The sequence below is a fragment of the Adiantum capillus-veneris genome, chromosome 14, assembly GCF_014529385.1.
Source record: "Adiantum capillus-veneris isolate H3 chromosome 14, ASM1452938v2, whole genome shotgun sequence".
Lineage (NCBI taxonomy): Eukaryota > Viridiplantae > Streptophyta > Polypodiopsida > Polypodiales > Pteridaceae > Adiantum > Adiantum capillus-veneris.
In genome coordinates this window covers 108,041,676-108,059,593 of record NC_140944.1, presented here as the reverse complement: position 1 = coordinate 108,059,593, position 17,918 = coordinate 108,041,676, and positions in this window count along the sequence as shown.

The following is a 17,918-nucleotide window of genomic DNA, read 5'->3' as shown; positions in this document are numbered from 1 at the left end:
TGATCCCATTGGTCCGAGCTTCGAGTCCCAAGGTTGACTGAAAGAGTCAGCAACTTGAGTTCTTTGTCCTCCTGTTGTCATTGAGTTTTGCACTCCAGTTGTTGGTGCTGGTCTATGTGAGCTAGAAGTAACATAATATTGATGTAGTGGTCCCCCAAAGTATGTATATCCTTCTAATTCTTTCTTGCCCATTGTTGAGTATTGCCTGCCATACTTATCGTAAGCGGCAATTTTCACTTCCGATCCCTCTGTGTAGGTAAAGACATAGAGTCTTTTTTTGTCTGTCAACTCTCCGGTGTAGGGTTCTTCACATCTATAATAGAGATCTTGCTCCCCATTATTATATTTGTATAGCCCCACATAGATGTTATCAGTGTTGATCCTTGTAGTTTCATTCTCTCTTCTTAACCTCGCATTAGGGAAGTCCATTATTGGTGCTTTCTCCTCGAGTTCTTCATCTATTTTGGCTTTGGTGCCCATCAATCCCCACTTGTCCACAATGTTAGGGTTTAGGACTACCAAGTACATGGTACCCTCGTCATCTAGATATCTATCTCCGCTATAGCTCATAGGCACTAAGTCCTTGAACTCACTAGGTCTTTCTTCTATCTTTACACAATAGCGGTCCACTCCATCTTTGTAGATCTTTGCACCTTGCTCATTGTTGTACTGATATTTTATGAACAGTAGCTTCATTGTGGCGGAAGGGTTTGATGATCCTGCTGCCATATTTTCTCTGTTGTTCCTGTTCGAGTGTTCGGTGAAAATCTCGTAAGACCTCTCCGAAGAAGTATCAGAAACACTTCCTTCAAAGATCGGCTCTAATGGTTGCACCCAACTTTGGTTTACACTTCCCTCGGTTGATATGACACTTGCTGGTTCCCCTAGTTTTGGTTGATTATTCCGGAGATTCCTGCCCGATCTCAAATTCATCAATTCCCCTAAAGGACTGTAACTTTTCCGTCTCGGCAATTTGTTTTCCTCAAGTTTTTGTGGTCAGAATTGATCCAAACTGATTGATACTTGGTCAATTGTTTAATCTTGTCAGTTGGACAACTTCTGTTTCATCAAGTAAGAATTTTGTCGCAGTTATGCTGAAAAAGACATTATACGCGTATGATGTCTTTTTTCACAGATTTTGACTATTTTGGTTATGCTCACTCTCAGTGGCCCCTTTATGCTCTGTTCACTCACAAAATTCAGTTTGAACTCTGTTTGAGCAAGTTATGGCTAGTTCAGGCTTTTCTTGGCAATTTTCTGCTTTTGACTTGTTTTTGGGTCAATTGTTATCCAAATGGGATGAAACTTGAAATATAGCCTCTAGATAGCTATTACAATGGATCTGTGTTGGCAAAATATCAAAATATGTCCAAAATTAGCTCAAAGACATCATACGCGTATGATGTCTTTTTCATCAATTTGGGTCCAAACTTGATATTTATGCTTTCTACAGTGTTTGTAACAATCTTGTCAGGTCAGATTTCAAAAATAAGCAGTGGATGTGCCAAAAAACATTATACGCGTATGATGTCTTTTGTCCCAGATTTTGACTATTTTTGGTTTTAAGCCTTCTCCAATGTTTACAATTGAGTTTCAAGTGTTTTTGTCAGGTTTGAATGTAAAAACAAGATCTGAATCAAAATTTCTTGTTCTTTGCGTTTTTTTTTGCTCTCTGACTTGGTCTTTTGGGTTTCTGAGAGTGTTAAAGCCCTTGTTTCAAGTTGATCTTAGGGTAAAACCCCCCTTCTAAACACTCTGGCAATGTCAAATTTTTAATTTTAGTCTCTGTTTAGGTCCTAAGACATCATACGCGTATGATGTCTAAAGTTGCAGATTTCCAGTTTTTCAGCACAGAACTCTTCCAATAGCTCTTTTAAGTGCTCAGCAACAATCAGTTACACAGAAAATTTTTCTGAACTTTGTTTATTGCATATTTCACTACCAAAGCGACTTTTTTAGTGATCTAACATGCAATCAAACACATCAAGCAAATAGAACACCAATTGATAGCTCTAGATCAGGATCAAATCAGGCCCTACCTAAGCTACTTCTAATCATAAAATGGATTTTTTGCAATTGAAAATATAAAGAGATTTACTACCACACAAGGAGTAGCAAATGCTTTTTATGTCAACAACCACTTAAACACCATCAAAATCAATCTAATCTAAGCTAAACTAAAAATACTGTCAACACGGAAGACCCAGGAATACCCCACTTCCTAGTATCTCTCGAGACCTTCGGAGTCCACCATTCCTAGATCTTTTCTAACTAAAGTATACAAAGTAGTTTATACGACTCACCTCGTAGGATTACTCTAAGGTCACCTACTTAGGGCTCTCGTCCCCGGCAGCGGCGCCAAATGTTAAGGCGGTTACGCCGCTAGCGGAAGCTAAATAGCGAGAATTCAACCAACAATAGAATTTGTCAGACGAGGACGGAGCTTGACCCGCAGGCGCATGGAAACAACTAGGTGGGTGTCAAATCACCTACTCGACCTTCTAATGACAATCACTACTAAGGAAATCAAATCTAAGTTCTAAAATACGCAAGTGACTGAAATCCATACTACGAACGAATGCTATACGAAACAGGATCTAGAATCATTGAATCGATCTCAAACTCAAGGGGAAGTCTATACACTAGGTAAGAACAACACCCTAAAGACTTGAACTGCAAAATCAACCTATAACCACTCCGTGCGGCAAACGCGTATGAAGACAGGCCGAAAGATACAGGTGACCGAAACTTGACCCCGATGGTACTAATGTGTAGCTCTACTCGTTGTGGTTCTATAGATATGCTGCACGCTCTATTCCGACACACGAGTTGGAAGAAAACTCACACAGAAGCTCGTAGGAACTTACCACACGTAGAAGCCGATAGCGCGCACTCTTGGTATCTGTGCGTAGCTCTCACCGTTGCTAACACAATGGCGGTGTCGCTTCTCCAATGGCGGCCCCGTAGCTCGCGTAGCAAGAAGATAAGACTCTCTCTCTCTCTCTCTCTCTCTCTCTCTCTCTCTCTCTCTCTCTCTCTCTCTCTCTCTCTCTCTCTCTCTCTCTCTCTCTCTCTCTCTCTCTCTCTCAGACACAGTCACGGCGCTCAAAAACTGGCTTATATACCTCAGCCTTGGAGGTGAGAACATCTCTAACTATTTACATCAACAGGTGAAATTACTTCGGGATTACAAGCTGGAAACTCAATTGAGTCCCGTTACTTAATGAATGGCTCAAATCAAAATTAATGTCGGAAAGACATTTATTACAATCAATGGTTACAAAATGATGGGTGTGAGCAAAAATGTGGGTGTGATCCTCTGCTGGCTCAACACTTCCTCTGCTGGCTCAACAACAATGTAGGTGGGGTTTTTGTTGCCCATCTTCACGAGGTTGTCATGGATATAAGCTGCATAATTGATCATCTTTGGCTTGCTCTTTTGCATTGCCTAGGTGAAGGTGGTAGCAATGGCTTCAGGCGGCATTGTGTACTTCTGTGGCTGCTTTGTACACATATGAAATTATTGGTTGTAGAGCTGGCTCATGACAGCCACTTTAGGGTTTGCAATATCTTCAAAGGTGTATTTTTTTTTCTTTTCTAAGTACACCTTGACTTCATCTCTTCTCTTGGTCACACTATCTCCCTTGTTGGAGAGGTCTAGAGCGGGTGCCACCACTCTTTTTGTGATGATAATCATAGTGTCTGGCTTGCCCTGCGGATCAGTGACTCTGGCCACTCCATCTTCTTTGATAGTGGTCACAAATTCCCAAACGCTTTTGATGTCAATTCCTGTTGTCACAGCTTCAAATTAGTTATGGAGATCTATCTTCTCCAGGTACTCTCCCATCTTGCTTCGGACAAATTCATTGAGCTCCCAAGGTAGCATGGGTAGCTCTATTGCATTTCCTTCAGGATCTTTGAATACACCTTGGTAGATCTTCAAATCATTAGACTCTAGCAAGTCCTTCTGAATCCACGTGCTGGTTGGCTTCAGAGTTCCTTCTGGGATGACAAACGGCTCTACTTCTTCCAAGTAATCTTTTATTGTCATCCTCTTCTTCTTTGCAGGTAATTTTGCGGCTGCCATGGATCCTGTTGCACTCAGTAGTCCTAAGTTAGCGTTTTTTCCATATTAGCTGAGAAACTGAGTTTTAACTATCCAAATGACTCGAAAATTGAAAATAAAACTAAAAAGGAACTTGGGTAACCCTGCATGTGCTCACAGTATCATTCTGGCCAAAATTTATCATTTAGACATCCTACGCGTAGGCTGTCTTTTTCATCAGTTTTTGGTGAAACTTGGCAAGCTCATGGCCCTTGGCCTGTGCAACATGGCTATGTGATTGGAATTGGGTTTGGGCATCAAAAAGTGCATTTTTGGGTAGATTCAGGCTTTAGGCTCACAAATTGGAAGGATGCCCCCAACAGGTGGCAAATGATATTCAAATGGGTTGAAATTTAACACATGAGCTCGTGAAGGGGTAATAAAGAGATCTGGAGTTGAAAAATACCATCTGGGGGCCAAAAATGTCATTTAGACATCCTACGCGTAGGATGTCTATCTCATCATTTTTTAAATATGACCACACAGATAGGTTGGCAATGTGCTCATGAATGTATTGTGAAAGTTTTATGTGATTTGGACAATTTTTGGTAGGTCTATGGCCCATTATTGCCTCTATGCCCTGACTTTGCGTTTTTTGGTGCACATGAGGTCAATATTTGTCCAAATGTGATGAAACTTGGTGGCTAGCACGTAAAGGCTATTCAGAAACTTTGTGTGATGAGAATGTTGGGGTTGGTGACATCATACGTGTAGGATGTCTCCTGATGAAAATTATATTGGAAGAGTTACTGGCACCTGCCCTTAGTCCCCCTGAGTCCCTTTTAAGCATTATTTCAACAAAAAATTCAAATAGATAGAAAGAAACTCCCTGTGTGGATTTCAGAGTCTCCGAGCCGTTTTCTGACTTTTGGAGTGCTTTTTGGCGATGAAGTTTCTCGATGTTGGTCTCCATAGCTTCCCGATCCCTTGAGGATCCTTGCCATATTGTTTTTGTTGACTTTGGCTTCACCGGAGCTCCGTTTGGCAATTTGTCGCTCTAGAAGCGCCCGTGGTTGCGTTCACATGTCTTCGATGACTTGCGGTGGTCTACCACCATAGGACTTGGTTGTTTGTGGTCTAGGAAAGCCGCTCGTGAATTTTGGTGGCAAACGGACATGCGGTTTGGCCGCGAGAGCTATTTGACGCTTTGTGTGTCTGATGCCGTTTCTGAAGTTTAGTGCCACTTCGGGTCACCTTTTGGCCATGTGGGCTATATAGACTTGTCGAGCATGTCGAGATGCTCCCACCCATGAGTTTTGGTAGCATTTGGGCGCCTCTCCGCCGATTTCCCATTTGGTGGCCTCTTGCGGGGCTCTAGGAATTAGGGTTTTTCCCGATGGTTTTCTACTGCCTTTGGTCATCCAAAAGTGGTCTCCTATGCTAGGATAAGCTGCCGATGAAGTCTCATTGCTTTTGGGTTAGCGGTTAGGTGGTCACTTCTACCTGTAGGTCTCTACTCCTCGCTTTCTATGTGAACCCTACGCTAGTTTTCGCGACAAAACAACAAACATGCACGAAAATCTCAAGGTGTCCTCAGTCCTCCAGACCGTTCCGGGGAATGACGTAGATCTATCTGCAAGTATCCCTCCCACTTGGGACCAACATTCAGACAGGACTCCGGCCTATCTCGAATGCCAATCCAAGGGGGTACAATCTGCTCTGATACCACTTGTGAGGGCCATACCCAGACTCGACCCTACTCACCTCCCTCATTCCTCCAGACCATCTAGGGAATGACGTAGATCTATCTGCAGGTATCCCTCCCACTTGGGACCGACACTCAGATAGGAGTCCGATCTATCTCGAATGCCAACCCAATGTGAGGGCCGTACCCAGACTCGACCCTACTCAACTCCCTCAGTCCTCCAGACCGTTCCAGGGAATGACGTAGATCTATCTGCAAGTATCCCTCCCACTTGGGACCGACACTCAGAGAAGACTCCGACCTATCTCGATTTCCAACCCAAGGGGGTACATCCCTTCATTCAATGATTCTATCCATTTCTCATAATCAATCTATCCTTGACAACTTTCTACACCCAAAATCGTGGTCCTTAGTCTTGATTCTCTTGATCTTTTTTCTTGAGGATCTGCTCTTCCTTTCTTGTTCTCCCTTGGTTCATGGCGATAACCCCTTTTTCCTGACAAGCAGGCACGGCAATTATCACTTTCCCCTAAGAAGAGGGATCTTGCAATCCTACCTGGTCTCTCTCGTCCCCGATTACCCATTTTTATCCCACGTAGTCCTAGCGTTTAACATAAAAGTTTTAAATCAACATCCGGCCATCTGACCCTCCGGATCCGCCCACCCACCGAACCATTTCATGAAAATCCCTTCCCGAGGTAGTACTTAACTACTACAAAATCAGGAAGGCAGTAGTCTATTAGACATCATCAAACAACAAGCAGCATGCAATCTGTTGCATACCCTCGTTCATGAAAATTCATGTGGTTGTTCCCACCAGATCTTTATTTAGAAACTTTTAATTCATTTACTTTCCTTTATCTGCTATAAATAGCTTGTAACTAGTTTCTTAACTAATCATGCAACACATTTAGTTTCAATAAATTTATCTTACCTCCCCATTCAGGCCAAGATAATCGGTTACAAGCCATCAAAATGGCATCACCTTCACAATATTTCCCAGAATTAAGTGTTTGGAAAAGGCTCATCAAGTAATTTAATCATTCCTTCCTAAGCATTTTATTTCGAGAGCTATAGCACTATCTGGTGACAGATGCACAGGATAGCCCCTATATTCCTAGCCTTTCCAATTCCTTTTTAAGCAACCAAGTGGAACAAATTTCCTTAATTAAATTCACACCATCCTCCCTGAGAATAACCTTCTCAGCCAACTATTGTCATCAGGCCATACCCGGATTATGGCCGATTTCCAATAAGATACCGCGGGTACTTCACCCGGCTGGGCAAAAATAAAACAAACCCATTCATCCCTTATCCCTCGGGCATGAATGACCTAGGTATAACAACTTGCCGGTTACACTGCCCTAGCCGAAAAGGGCCAATCTCCGACAAGTTCCCCAAGAGAATCCTCTTGATGGGCCGGCCTTTCAATCAAATTGACCCCAAGAAGATCCATCTTGGTTCCCGGTCATTTCCAGGAAATCTTCAAAACTCCTAGTTAGATCTATGTTTTGCAATGGGCTATCCTTATCACCTCTCGAGATTCCTTTTTAGCTCCTAGTTGGTAATTTCTAGGTTCATTCATTTATCAACCTTAATTCCTACTTTCATTAATTATCTACCAGCCAAGTTTATTAGAAAATACAAGCGAGTTTTTGCCATAGGCATTTGATGGTTAATGTCTCTCCGAAAATGCCAACTTTTTAAGTTCAATCTCCGTTTTGTACGATTCCCAGGTTTTTGCAATCCTTTCCCATCCATGGGACATCTCCATGGAAACTTGTAGAGTTTTTGGTTCAAACTACACGGAGATCAATTCCGCGAAGTTATCCCCTATCTCCCCGATCCCATATTTGCAAACAAACTTGAAATTGACAACTTCAGAAATACTCTTCAATACCAAAAATTGAACTACTTCTATCAAGCTTAGACAACTATTCTCTTATTATGGTGCCTAGATTTCCATTTTTAGAAGCTAGAAGGTCATCCCATAATTTATGAGTTTTCATTAAAGCTTAAACCTAAAATACAAGGTAGTCACTAAAGCTTACACCTAAGTGAAAAGTTACCATTAATGCTTAGCTTAAGAGTGCAAATCTACCTTTGAAACTTAACTTAATGATGTATAGATACTCTTAGCACTTAACCTATTTGTGAGGTTTCCATTAAAGCTTAAACCTGAAAATGCAAGGTAGACACTAAAGCTTACACCTAAGTGCAAAGTTACCATTAAAGCTTAGATTACGAGAGAAAATCTACCTTTGAAGCTTAACTTTATGATGCGTAGATACTCTTATCACTTAACCCTAATTGCAAGGTTTCCATTAAAGCTTAAAACCTAAAAATGCAAGATAATCACTAAAGCTTACATCTAAGTGCAAAGTTACTATTAAAGCTTAGCTTACGAGTGCAAATCTACCTTTGAATCTTAACTTTATGATGCGTAGATACTCTTATCACTTAACCCTAATTGCAAGGTTTTCATTAAAGCTTAAAACCTAAAAGTGCAAGGTAACCACTAAAGCTTACATCTAAGTGCAAAGTTACCATTAAAGCTTAGCTTACGAGTGCAAATCTACCTTTGAAGCTTAACTTTATGATGCATAGATACTCTTATCACTTAACCCTAATTGCAAGGTTTCCATTAAAGCTTAAAACCTAAAAATGCAAGGTAATCACTAAAGCTTACATCTAAGTGAAAAGTTATCATTAAAGCTTAGCTTACGAGTGCAAATCTATCTTTGAAGCTTAACTTTATGATACGTAGATACTCTTATTACTTAACCCTAATTGCAAGGTTTCCATTAAAGCTTAAAACCTAAAAATGCAAGGTAACCACTAAAGCTTACATCTAAATGCAAAGTTAACATTAAAGCTTAGCTTACGAGTGCAAATCTACCTTTGAAGTGTAATTTAATGATGCTTAACTACCATTAATACTTAACCCTAATCCGAAGGTTACCATTAAAGCTTAAAACTAAAATGATGCATTACTCCTTTAGGAGCTTCCCCGTTTTGCAGCCTTGAAAGATGATCCGCCCGTTGATGAGTTTTACCCTTTTTGACTACCACTGTGAAATCAAACTCTAGTAATATAATAAACCAGCTTACAATTCTCCCAGTATTGCATGGTTTATTTACCAGATACAAAAGAGCTTGATGATCTGTGAAGAACACAAATTTATTTGCGAGCAAATAATGCCGAAATTTCTTTACAGCATAAATCATTCCTAACCCCTCTCTTTTAGTGGTTATGTAGTTCTTTTCTGCACTGTTTAACTGTCAACTTGCATAACAAACTGGGAAATCCATTGTTCTGTCTCCTGGTTGATCAGCCAGAATACTCCCGATGGTATATGCAGATGCATCAATGTGAACATGGAATATCTTTTCTCAATTTGGTTCCTTAAGTACCGGTGCTGATACAAGGTTTCCTTAAGCTTTTGGAATGAAGTTTCACACTCCTCTGTCCAGTCGAAACTGACTAACAAACGATATAGAGGTTGTGCGATGACTGCATACATATATATGAATCTTCGATAATATTCGCAGTGTCCCATGAAGGATTGCACTTGTTTCGCATTAGTAGGCCTGGGCAGGTCTAGTATGACTTTGATTTTGTCTAGGTCAGCGGTTATGCCATTTCTTGAGACAATGTGTCCTAAGATGCGGCCTTGTCTAACCATAAAAATGTACTTTTCCGGGTTAAGACAGATTTGATATGTAATGTTCATCTCGTAGAAGAGAGTGTACACAAATATCATCCATGTATATTTCTAAGAATATTCTCAGGTATTCTTTGAACGCGTACGTCATTAACCTTTGAAAGGTAGCTGGGGCATTAGTTAAGCCAAAAGACATAACTCGATCGCATAAATTCCCCATTCTGTGGAAAACTTTATTTTGTGTTGATCCTCTATTGCAATTGCCAATTGGTTATACCCTGAAAATCCATCTAGAAAGGAATAAGCCCATTTCTCGGCCACCCTCTCACGTACATGTTCTGTGATCGGCAAGGGATAATTATCCCTTATGGTGGCTGCATTTACCTTTTTGAGGTTCACACACACTCGCAACTTTTCGTTCTTTTTGGGGACTACCACAATGGGTGACACCCAATCTGTATGCTCGATTTCATAGATGAATTCAGCATCCATCAGCTTGTCAATCTCCTCCTTGATTTGTTTAGCAAATGTGTCATTATATGTATAAGGACGTTGTTTGCTAGTTTTGGCATCTGATTTCAAAGGAATCGTATGTTGGCATATCGATGGATCAACTCCTTTCAGGTCTTTGTAGGACCATGCAAACACATCTTTATACTTCTTGAGAAGCTGTGTTAGCCGTTCTTCTTCTTCAGGCTCTAAATCAGTTGCGATATAGACGGGTTGAGGCTTTTCACTTGGTTCAGCGAGGTCTAATTGTTTTGCATTTTCCGGCCCATCCTGGTTTATTCTTTCCCTAACTGGTGGTTTCATTATGATTTTCCTGTCCTGGATGGTGAATTTTTGATAGTGTGATGGTACATTCATATTTCCTTTTTCTGATTTCTCCTTACCATCACTTTCTCCCTCAATAGTCCATACCTCTCGTAAAGACCGTTTTAGTTCTTGGTATTTCTTTTTATGCTCCAATTTGGTCCACTCTGGGTCTTTTGTTGTTTCTTGTTTTGATTTTTGAGATTTGTTTGATTTTTTTTCTGTTTTAGCTTTCTGTACTTGTTTTATTCCCACTTGCGTTCCTTTCCTTCGCACTCTCGAGAATCTTCCTGATATTTGGTCTTTTACACAATTCTCTGCTTTGACAAGCATTAGATAGTGAGTTTTATCTTTTATCCTGGGCATCAGGTTCTCTCTCTTTTTGTTTTCTACTTGTTTTTTCCTATAGCGTTCTTGGCATCTAGGGTGCTGATTGGCAAAATCATAAAACTTGATATTCTCTGTTTTCTCCCCACGCTCTCTTGACCTGTCCGAACACTCGTTATCTGCATCGTTCTTCACCTCCAGATGCTCAGAGGAGTATTTGTGGCCGCAGCTTGTCCATTTGCCTGTGGATGATATGGAGCAGATTTTGTATGTATGACCATGAATTCCTCTAGCAGATATTCAATGACTTCATTAGGAAAATGTGTCCCTCGATCAGTGACAATTTCTATTGGTAATCCGTATCGTACAAAGATATTCTCATACAAAAATTGTGCAGTGGTTTGTGCATCTACTTTTTGTGTTGCCTTGGCTTCCGCCCATTTTGTGAGATAGTCCGTAGCCACAATGATATATTGGGTATGGGTGCGATATGCAGGGGGTGAAATAAGGCCCACAAAATCAATGCCCCATTTTGCAAATGCCCTTGCTCCCATCATTGGCCGTAGCAGTATCTCATCTTTCTTTATCGGCACCTTGGTGCACTGACATGCGTCACAACGCTTTACAAATTCTTCGGCATCCATATGCAATGTAGGCCACCATATTCCTTCACTTGTGAGGCCCATACCCAGACTCGACCCTAGTCACCTCCCTCACTCCTCCAGACCCTTCCAGGGAATGACGTAGGTCTATCTGCAGGTATCCCTCTCACTTGGGACCGACATTCAGACAGGACTCCGGCCTATCTCGAATGCCAACCCAAGGGGGTACAATCTGCTCTGATACCACTTGTGAGGGCCATACCCAGACTCGACCCTACTCACCTCTCTCAGTCCTCCAAACCGTCCAGGGAATGATGTAGATCTATCTGCAGGCATAAGTCTGGACTGAGTTGGCAGTTCTTCCACAGGATAGAACTTAACATATCTTTTTAGTCTCAAGGCCTCCTTTCGCACAGATTCCCCTTCAATCTGTTTGAATTTATGGATTTGTGCGACTGTATTATGAGCTATCCCCCTTTATGAGAATTCCTCAATAAACTCGTCAAACACCTCCTCCATAGACTCAAAGTCTCTACGTTCCACAGAGTCAAACCAAGTAGCAGTGTCATCCTCTAGGGTTAGTCCAAATCCTGCAAATTGGGTAGGGAATTCTAACACCTCTTCAACTCTAATTACACGCACAAAGGCTGCTACATGATCTCTAGGATCTCTGTTTCCCGTGTATTTCTTGTTTACCCATTTTTGCACTTGAGAAGGTCTAATTCTACGATGGTCTATAAATCTCATCATTGGATCTCCTCGTCCCAATCTATATACTTCCTATGGCCTTTTGTAGTAGGTGGGTTCCTCTCCCAGTGGTGCTCCTAAGCCATAATTTCTAACAGTTCTTGCAAGAGATGGTTCATCCCTTCGAACTCATTCTATGGATGGTCTTCTAGGCTCTATTGACCTTTGAGTTTTTGGCTTACTCTCGCCTTGATACCTTGAATAGAGTGGTGGTTCTTGTAAATCCCTTAGCCCTCGTGCGGCTTGATAACCATCTCGGGTTTCGATCTTGTTCTAATGTTGCACTCTGTCGAAGCCATGCCTGCAATGATAGTTGCTGGTTGGTTTTGGTTGTTGAATGTCTGCGGTCGGGTAGAATGTAAGGTCGCGTCATACTCTTTTGAAAAGGGATTTGTCGACTTTCTAGGGGTGTAGGTGGCTCTTGAAACTTCTTCGGGGGCATATGTTGATGCTCCTGGAACTGTTGCTTTTTCTACCTCCTCTGGGAGAATACGTTTGTATTCTCGCCCGTACCTATCAACAAAAACGATATCCTTCCCCATAGCAATTTCATAAGAGAATAAGTAAAGAACCTTGTCTTTGCTTAATTCGTTTGGATAGGGTTCTTTGCACCGAAAGTAAGAGACTATTCCCTCGCTCTCATGCTTGTAAATCCCCACATTCTCATTATAGGTTGAGACCCTGGTTGTTTTCTTATCATACATAAAAAGCGCTCCAGGTCGATCAATGTTTGGTGGCGGTTCTTGAGTTTTTGAAACCATTTTTTCTTTTGCCACGTTATCTCCATATCTATTGTAATCCTCAGGGTTACTAACTATTAGATAGTGGTTCCCCTTTTCGTCTCGGAATCTATCTCCATCATCATAGACTCGAATTATCTCTAGTCTCTAAGCCGGCCTTTCTTCAATACAAATACACTTGCATCCTCGATAGTAAGAATAAACTAGGGCTTTCCTCGAGTTTGTTCCTTCTAAGAAGATTACAGTGAACTTGGAATTATTCAAAGGATTTAGGGAGGTGCTTCCTCCTGGCATTGGTCCATCGTAGGTGAAACCTCCTGGCTGTTGACTACCCATCATGAAGAAGGATTTATCGGATGAAGTGTCAGTATCACTTCCTTCCTCAATAATCGGTGCTAGTGGATCTAGCCTTGCCTGAGTTACACTCTCTTCGGTGGACACTAAGCTTCCCTGATCACCTGCCACCTTTTGGTCTCTAAAACTGTGTCTTCCTGATCTTAAATTCATCAAACTTATGCAACTTAACACAAATCCAACCACTCACCTGGCAAAGGATCAGTTTTCGCACAACTTCTTGCTTTGCCGTTGAATATACCTGTACACAAGCATTTAATTTCGGCAATCGAATCAAAGCATTTAACCGCTAGAGGTGGTTTTAGTAATGATTGGTATAACTAGAGAGTTAACCTCAACCACTACTGTATTTTATACACTTCTGATGTTCTGGATTAGGTCTGCTAATCTGGAACTGTACTTCCCTCGGATGTTGATCAATTTACAGGAAAAGTCTGAATTCCGTCTTTGCTCCGTCAAAAGGTCAAATAAGGTCCAAATTCACTTCTGAAAGAAGTTCTAGAATCCTCAAGTCAATTGGAACCTCATTGTATGTCCTCAGTCAAATTTTCACTTCACTAAGCCCCGTAAACGCGTAGGATGTCTCCTGCTCTGTTTTGCCTGGATTTTTGCACTATAGGTTCCCATTGATGTGTTGAGTCCACAACTGTTTTTACTTTTTGATTTGGACACCTATAAGTTGGTCAATGGATCAGAATTCTGTTCCAGCAGCCTGATGTTGGTCTGACCAGTCAAATCAACTCCAATTTGGACCAAAAGTGACTAGGAGGCTTGCCTCAGGCTATACAATACCCTGCTATGCCTATAGTCAGTTTCTGGCTTCAATTTCATGCATTAGACATTCTACACGTAGCATGTCTTATTGCTCAAAATGGCTTCAAATGCAAAGCACAGACTCCTCTTGAGGTGCTGATCACTTTGGTATGTTCAAATATGGATTTGGAGTGCCAGATCACCCAAAACACATCCTACACGTAGAATGTCTTTTTGGCCTGTTTGACCCCAAACTTGACCCACAGCTTCCCCTTGATGTCAGCAACCCTGTGGTATGCTTAGATTTTTGTTTGGATTTCAAAAGACCCCAATTTTAGCTGTTCTAGACTTTTTCAGTCAAAAGTGCTAAAGCCTGCTTAGTACCCAATTTTCTCACCCAATTGAGATGAAACCTCTCTCAGTCACTCAATATATCATGCAGATCATGCTCATGCAGGCATCCTATGGTTTTGGTCTTAAAATAATTCCTTCGCACAATTTGGGTAGGATGTATGGCAATTTCTGTCTATCTGGCCTTATCCTGTCAAGATATGGTCAAGTTTCCACTTTTCGGGTGAAAATAGGGTAAAACCTACCTTCTAAGTACACTGGTCAACTCAAAATTTCAAAATTTCCACCAGATTAGCCTGTAGACATCCTACGTGTAGGATGTCTCCTGGCTTAAAATTTATTTTTTTCCTGACAGAAATGCTCATGATGCTCTGCAGCTCTATCAAAAACACTCACAACAACTTTTGAACTTCACTTCAGCTTTCAAACACTCTTTTGCGTCTTTTACAACCTTGTGATGAACTTAACAGCAAGTATAACATGCATGAAGTGCTCTAGATCATAAATCATGATGTCCTACTTACCTTACTCCTACTCATCATGTGAAATGGTGATAATGGTGTTTTGGTTGCTTCCTGGCCTCTCCGTACTCTCAAGCTCTTCTGTCACGGCTTCTACCACTCCAACTCCTACACTTTAACTCAACTAATACCTAGAACTACCTAAGTCTACCTAAGTCGAAGGATCTAGGCCAGACACACGCTCCCTAGACTCCCTCTAAGACCTAGAGAGTCCTCCACCCTCTGATCCTATCTAAATGTAAAACGAGACTCTGGCAAGCCAAAGAATCCCTATCCTCATGGATTAGTCTCGGTCACCTACCTAGGGTTTTTTCCCCGGCAGCGGCGCCAATGTTGGCGGATACGCCGCGACGAACGTCAGCACAATGAGAACTCACCTAACAATATTTGTCAGCTAAGGATGAAGCTCGACCCGCAAGCGCGTGGAAGCAAGCATAGGGTGTCAATCTACACTCGACCGACTCTCGATTAATTCCTACAGAGGTCTCTACCCAATGTCTAAGCTACAGTCTTCAGGAGTGTATAAGAGGATATTTTCTACAACGCTTTCTAGAGCCAAATACCCATCAAACGATCTCGAACCGCCACAGAACTTGAAGGAGACCCTACACCAATAGGTCGCTCTTCCTAAGGTCCATGAACCAAAATCCCAGGCCAAAACACCCGGTGCAAAATCCCGTAGGATGTCTGGCCGAAATCTGCAGGGAATCGTTTTCAAAAACTAAAGTGCCTAATGTGTAGCTCTACTCAATGCGAACGCGTGGATATGCTAAAATGCAAAAACAGATAACGTATGCTCACCGAATCACGAGATGAATCTCGTAGGTCGAGCTCGCAAAACCGGACCGTACGCTCGCAATGTAGGTATCGACGCGTAGCTCTCGTCGGGGGCAACACGTTGCAATTCTCCGCACTCGATTCCAACCATCGGTGCGCACGTAGCATCAAGATGAAGCTCTCACTCTCTCTCGTACACAGTACGCTCACTCACAGATTGTATTTTTTCAAAAATGACAAAGGTTTTTCATTAAGGTCAAAAAGTGGTATAAATACCTTACAATCTCAAACCCTAATGTTCCAATTTAACCATCTACTCAATCTAAATGTCAAAACTGGGATACAATCTGGAAACTTCTGTAAGCCCCAATATTTACAAAGGTGAAATGTCGAGTTTTCTCAATAAATGGATAATTACAAAAAATAATAATCCACCGAGCAGTCATTTTCCGTAGGGTGTGTCCAGCTTCTAAGAGTATCTATCCATTGGCAAATGTACTGTAGCTCTCCAATTGGGAAATCTCTCAAATCCTAGCAAGACAGCAGGCATCACTTGTTTCGATCAAAATTGACAACTGTCTTTATATAAGCATTTTTTTTTATCGAAAGTAAAAACTACGCCTATTCATGTGATTATTAGGGATTTCAGTGTATGATAGCGTTTTAAAAGTATATCTTTTTTACACGAGCGTATAAATGCAACCCAAGTGTGTGTGTGTGTGTGTGTGTGTGTGTGTGTGTGTGTGTGTGTGTGTGTGTGTATTCTCTCTCATTCCCTACTTTTAGGGCTCGCCCCCTCCTATGTAAGCATCATGTTTGACTTGAACACCCCAAGCACCTTGGTCATCAAGCACCTTAGTTGTGAAGCACCTCAATCTCCATTAGTCATTAAGCACGACAAGCACCTCAAGCACATGCCTAGCTTGCCTAAGGTTAAAGTTTCTAGATCTAAGGACTTTTAGCACTAACCTTTGAAGATCTTGAATGAAGCTAACCCTAAGGTCTTTTAAGCTCCATTAATTGATCATTGCTCTTTGGTAGACCAATCTCCTTTTTGGACCCACAATGAGATGTAGCCTTCTCTCCCTTTGGTCCCGTGCTGAGATAGGTCCAAAAGCACATATCTATATCCTAACTCTTGTTCCTATTCATTTTCCAACATTAAATGATTAGTTTAATATGAGAAAACCATTTGGGATAGGTATATATTAGATTTTATGACACATTGTGAATCCTCTCCAGCATATGAATGAATTGCTCAACCATGTAAGGCATACACTGCAATCAATGCTTTCCAAGTGATGAATTTATGGATAAAAAACACGTCAAGAACCTTATGTGCATATACATCAACCCAAACGTTTCTAAGCAAATCACATCTTGTTGCTTCTTGCCACTGCCATATCGGGCATTGTCAAATCACTACATAAGTCACTGCAAGAGATGACATTCTGAAAAAGGTTCTCCTCAAGCACTAACATAATTCAAAATTAATTGAAGTTGACACATATATGTATCAAGAATGCATAAGTAAGGCCGCAAAAACGACTTATTTTCCACCTACATTTAGTTTTTGAAAGATAGTATAAGCAATGTATGGGTCGATTATGCTTCTAGTCTTTGGAAAAATGGGTTTTTCTAGCATAGTGAAAGGCTTGAAAACAATAGATTTGTCCAGCATGAATATATAAGACATAGGTTTACTACACGAGCACACTTTAAATAACCACATTATGCCATAAAGCTAACCACCAGACATAATTTCAAAGCAAACACATGAACAAAGACATTGATAGGTGTGTTTTCTCACTCAACAATAACCACATAGTATGCATTATGATAGTTAATTGGCACACACTAGGATATACTAAATAGGCTTAGCCACTGTAATGATTGTTTTTGAAGGACAAGCAAGTTGTCACAAAGTTGACTGCTGGAATGTTAATCGATACTAGCCATGCTAAGATCGATATTATAAACCAAAAAAACGTTTTAGCTAGGGCTAACCTAACCATATGTAAGCAAGCTCACATTAGAATCTTTCTCCCCATAGTGAATCTAAAAGCCAAAATTTTAAATAATCATTAAGGATGTCTATCTTTGATACGACATCAATAACACATTGTGAGACAGTTGTGTACCTGTCTTCCCACATTAAACACTATATGTTCTAACCTCGTTTCTGTGGATGGTGGCAAGTACCATATCTCACCCTCATCAAATTCTAGGAGCCTCGAATCTTGCAGTAAGACATTTATTCGTTGTACACAACTATGGAATGTAGTTTCCAGATATTCTAATATTTTTTTGTCACTCTATTATTTCTCTCTATGTCTTGTTCTTCAATCCTTATTGTTGAAATACTTTAGCACAATGTCATTTGCAATTGTTGTGCATGCTGTTATATTAAATTATAAATACTAATTTGTAAGTCTAAATTTGAGTATAGTTCAATCCAAAGAAAATTTACAAACAAACACACACACCCATGAGAAATTTTACGTCGTAAAGAATCTAA